We start from the raw sequence: 6000 nt of genomic DNA, 5'->3' as shown, positions 1-6000 counted from the left end.
TCTGAATTCTTTTCAAATATTTTCCCGGGGCGGAAGCATGTTACTATTGAAATGTTTAAGTACATAATGAACGCATGGTTTTGCGTGGATTTATATATATTTGATTGTACGGGAATCATATGGAATGGGTATAGTACTGGGTTAACAGTGGCCCCAGATGTCCCTAGCAGTGTTTCTGGGTTAACTTTGTCCCCGGAATGAGTACAGTACTGGGTTAACCGTGTCCCCAGATGTCCCTAGAAGTGTTTCTGGGTTAACGTTGCCCCCGGAATGGATACAGTACTGGGTTAACAGTGTCCCCAGATAATATTATATTCTGATATTGACTTATCAAGGTTTACTCAAATTGTGAAACTCACCAACTATTCGTAGTTGGCCCGTTTTCTCACATGCTTTTCAGGTACAATTAAGATGAAGTGATTGCTTACGTGCTAAGTGCTTGATGTGTGTAAGATTTGCGTGCAGGATGTTAGGATACATTATAACAAATAGAATTGTGTATCGTATTGTATGATGTGTGTATCACCTAGACGGTAATGAAATACGAGATAATGAAATTTTGAAGTATATTAATGCATTCAGTTTTCTTTATAAACAATGTGGTTGATATCAGAGGTGTCTGTTGCATCCCGTTTACGTTTCCGCTGCGGTTACGGGGTGTTACAGAAGTTGGTATCAGAGCCATTGGTTATAAAGAATTAGGATGTCTTTAAAAGATACCTAAAATATAACCAGTAGCTCAAGTATTATAGGATCTGAATATCAACTAATAATATATAGTGACGGGATCTGGATGAACTTGAATGGACAAGTGAGTTATTATGGTCCGGAACATAATAACAGACTTGTCTGCACGAGGGAATTCAGGGGAAGTCACTGGGTACATTAATAGGTAAAAATGGCAACATATGTGTAAAGTATATAATATTATTTATACGTGCTAATGTGTATATATATATATGTACATATCTTGTGGGTACATGTATTGAGAAATGGGACCCGGATAAGGAACCGGGGGATGAAATAATAAAAGTACCGAGGATGCTGAAATTTCTAGAGCATCGGTTGATAATGAGTCTGACTTATCGGGCCATTGTTATGATTGTACCAAGTTAGATCTCCCGTTTGACATTAACAAGAAATATCTAGTAACCGTCACTCCCAACCAAAATTGATAAATCCCTTACCCTACCAACACCGGTACCGTATATCCTAATAACCCCCTATGTTCACCCGAACCGCCAACCCTCACGTACGGACGGACCTGTACCTGAACCCATTCTTGTTCCATTAAAATAAAAATAAAATAATAATAATAAAATGGATAATAAATGAGTAGATAAAAATAATATATAGAAATACATATGTGTATTTCACACTCTCAAACATATGAGACATACCACCTCCAGATTGAGAATTACCGATTTTAGCGAACCTAGAACGCCTGAGGACATTGACTGAGCAAGCGATAGAGTTTCCCATAATAGTAATTGATAATATTTGAAGGCAACCCATGTTGCGCGATTACCTTGAACCTTTGCAACTCCCTATGTTAACCTTACATCCGTTAGATGCCTATACCCATGTATACTCGAATAGAATGATTACCCATACACAAAGAGGTGTTGGAATCATTATAGCATAGTTGGTTGTTCGTTCGTAGGTGGTATACCGTGTATGCTGAATATACGAATGGACACGGATATTATAACTCCGTGGTACGTAATCGTTTGGTGCTCACGGTGAGCATGTATCGGTTATGCTGACATGCAGAAGGATATTGAAATCAAGCATAGTAAACATTAATCTGTGTTGAGAAAGATCTATATGTCAGTTGGTGACAAGGGTTATGAAACATATTTAAGCGTTAACCGACGTCAGGTTAAGTCCTTATGATGTTATATTTGTGGGACATATATACTAGATACTGGCATGTGTAATATGTATAATAATATTTGGTGTGTATGTGTACCTGCTGTTATGATTGAGCTGGTAACGAGTTATACGGTGAGATTAGTATTGATTACTGCGTACGGGATGAGTACGGCAGAATGACATAAAAAGAGTAACTCCAATGATGGAGATTGATGTGATTCAGTTGATTGCTCAAAGATAGCAGATGATGATACCGAATGTCGTATCACAGATCACTGCTAGTGTTGATGCAAATGTGAACGCAGAATTATAGTTCGAGCAATTACATGATTATGAATATTTCAATTCTTAGTGGTATTACTAAGAGTGATAATGTCCCACCGAATACTATTATGACTACAAGTGTTAGTTATAAACTAAACATGAATAGTAGTCGTAATGAATTAGATCCGGTATGAAGGATATGTTTATCGGTTGTGCTAAGGGGATTATTAATAGTTTACTGATGGTAAAGGGAGGAATAGATTAGCAAGTGGATAGAAAAGATCGAAACGATTAAGGATATTGGTAAGAGTCTAGAACATTGTGTAGTGAAATATGCTACAGATATGTTGGTAGATTATGTTGTATCGTGACGGAACACGATGGTACAAAATTATAGTTAGAAAATTTTTCTCAGATGATATGGTCAGGATTTAAAATTCTTGTGCTAGAGCACTTTTATTCGAGTAATTAAGTTCAGAGATTGGAAACTGAGCTATAGAAGATAGAAATGTTGTATGCTGATCACTTAGAAAACGCTAATCGTTTGAAGGAATTGTCGTGTCTGGTAACATGGCTAATTACTCCTGAAACTAAGCGAAGTGAGCGCAATATTGGGGACTAACTCCATCGATAAGGAGTATAGTCAATCCTGTAAAATATACAACCTTTGGAAGGGTTGTGTCACAAGCCAGCATTGATATATTTGACTCTATGGGAAGCGGACTGGAAGGACGTTAGGTGAGACGTCGAGTATTAAAGAAGAGAAATGATAAAGGTATAGTGCAAGATAGACTTTTGAATAAGTAAGTATGTCCTACAACCCAGAATTATACCAAGACCAGTTCTGGTGTGAAAACATGAACCGCATGAAGGGTCCTTCCCTAAATGTGGAAAATATGGTCATCGGCAGGAAGAAGAATGTCGAGTGATAGTAGGCCACGGGTGTGGTAAAGATAGATGTAATGCCCTAATTGTAGAACCAATTGAAGCCATGTGAACCGACAACCCCAACCCATTCGTGTACAACCACTCCGAACCCAACAACCTCAATAACAATCCATCCAAAGAAATCAAATTATGCCAAATAGTTGTACTTGCTATGAATGTGGCAGTACAGAACGTTTCAAGAGAAATTGCCCAAAGTTGAACCAAGGTGTCGTTGGAAGACGAACCTCAAGACAAGCATCAACCTCGGATCAAGCAAGGAGCCGTGCTTTTGTGAGTTATTCGAATAAAGCACGTCATGATCCAAAGGTGGTATTAAATACGTTGTAGTTTTAAATCAATGGGCTTCAGCGACATTTTTACGGTCGTCGATAGAAGTTAGTTCCTGCTAACCTCTTATCATTTGGAAAGATACCGATTAGTGAAACTATAGAACCCCATACGGTAGAATCGCTAACGGTAAATCCCTAATGGTTAACTAAATTGTTCGGAATTGTCCTATTACTCTGAACGATTAATCCTTTCCTTATTAACCTACGACCAGTAAAGTTAAGAAGTTTTGACGTAATAGTTAACATGGATTGGCTAACTCAACATGAAGCTGAAATCAAATATGAAAAGAAGATGATTAGAAGCTCTCCTTCGGACGATGAAGCGATTAGATACAGAGAAAATTGTACGGTATTATGTTACCACTCTAATCCCATCTTGAGATGTTATAATATTTACGACAAGAAGACGTGGTGTATTTAACAAACACGATTGCCAAAGTATTTAAAAGAAAACATATAGAAGATGTTTCGGTGATACGTAAATATCCAGAAGTTTTCCCAGAAGAACTTCCTGGGTTACCGCCAACCCGACAGGTTGAATTCAGAATCGATTTAATACCTCAAGCTGACCCTGTTGCTAAAGCACCCTACCGACTTACACCAACTGAAATGCAAGAATTATTGGATAAGGTTTTATACGACCTAGTTAGTCACCATGGGGTGCACCAGTGTTATTTGTAAAATGAAGGACGGAAGTGTTAGGATATGTATTGATTAGGGAGAATTGAATAAAGTGACGATCAAGAATAGGTATTCACTTCCTCGAAGTGAATGATCTGTTTAACCAACTGCAAGGGACGGTTTATTTTTAGAAAATTGATCTTAGATATAGTTATCACCAAATGGAAAACCCAAGAGGAGGACGTTGCAACAACAGCGTTTCGGACTCGCTACGGCCATTATGAATTCTTAGTTAAGCCTTTCGGGCAAACAAATGCGCCGGCAGCCTTCATGGAACTCATGAACCGAGTCTGTAAACTTTATTTTGATAAATTTGTCATAACATTCATTGACGATATTTGTATATATTCGTAACGTAAAGAAGAGTACGAATGACGGTTAAGGAAAATTGTGGAAGTGTTAAAGCAAGAGGAGCTATACGCGAAGTTTTCAAAATGTGATTTTGAATAAAGAAGGCTTAATCCCTTGGTCATGTTGTAAAGCAACAAGGATTTCACAAAGATCCAAATAAGATAGAAACCATTAAAATTGTGCCAAGCGCCGATTTTAAGTCTCCCCGACGGAGACGATGGTTTTGTCGCGTGTTGTGACGCATCGCGTAAAGGGTTAGGATGCGTGTTGACGCAGTATAATAAGGTTATAGCCTATGCTTCCCGACAGTTAAAAGTACACGAGAAAAATTACACTACTCACGACTTAGAACTGGAGCGGTTATCTTCGCACTTAAAATCTGGAGACATTATCTCTACGGTACGAAGTGCACCATCTGCACCGATCATAAAAGTTTGCAGCACATATTCGATCAGAAAGAACTGAATATGAGGCATGAAGATGGGTCGAGTTGTTAAGCGATTATGACTGTGACATCCGGTATCACCCCGGCAAGGCTAACGTCGTAGCCGATGCCTTGAGTAGGAAAGATCGGGTTAAGCCATTGCGAGTGCGAGCTCTGGGGATGATAGTCCAGTCGAACCTTTCGGACCTGATTCGAGTCGCTCAACGTGAGGCGTTGAAAGAGGAACAATTGGAAAAGGAGGAACGTTACGGCAATGAGAAGAATTTCGAACAACGCGTGGTTGAAATTCTCTACTTCAAAAATTGGGTTTGGATCCCGACCCTCCGCGACCTTCGTGAATTAATCATGGACGAAGCGCATAGATCGAAATATTCCATACATTCGGGATCGGATTAGACTATTGATGATACGAATATCTGAAAGGATTTTATTAATGGCCGAGTTTGGAGAGAGATACGATTATGTATGTTGGTGAAGTTATGCAAGAGATAAGGCTGCACACCGAAAACCCTAGGGAACGCCACAACGACAGAAAAATTCGCCAATGATAGTGGGAATAAATTACAATGGATTTCGGGACACAAATTCCCAAGGTATATCAAAGGCATGATGTAAATTGGGTAATCGCGGATCGATTAACCAATCCTCTCATTTCATTCCAATCTATGACGATTACCACAATGAATCCTCGCCCAAATTCACGATGGTGAAAATGGTATCTTGTCGTGGAGTACCATTTTCAATGATCTCAGATCGAAATAGTCATCCTATTTCCATTATTGGAAAGCGGGGAAGGAAGCATCGAGAGCTTGAAGCTTTCTATGGGTGAAGTATTTATCACCAATTTGTTAAATTGAAAATGGGCGTCAATCAAGCCATAAGATTTGAATTGATTCGAGAATCAACCAATCGGATTTATAATATTTAAGATAAGTTGAAAGCAGCGCGTGATTGGCAAAGGATTTATGCCAGCCTTCAAAGGAAACCATTGTCACTGGAAGGAGGTGAGAAGGCATTTTTAAGGCATCACCATAGAGAGGTGATATGAGGTTTGGCAAAACCGAAAAATAGCTCCTTAATATATTGGACCTCATGAGACTATCTCCA

This window comes from Bidens hawaiensis, unplaced genomic scaffold (genome assembly GCF_021521415.1).
Source record: "Bidens hawaiensis isolate Kalapana, Puna unplaced genomic scaffold, B.hawaiensis_p1.1 tig00000599_1, whole genome shotgun sequence".
Lineage (NCBI taxonomy): Eukaryota > Viridiplantae > Streptophyta > Magnoliopsida > Asterales > Asteraceae > Bidens > Bidens hawaiensis.
Note: the sequence above shows the minus strand (reverse complement) of the source record.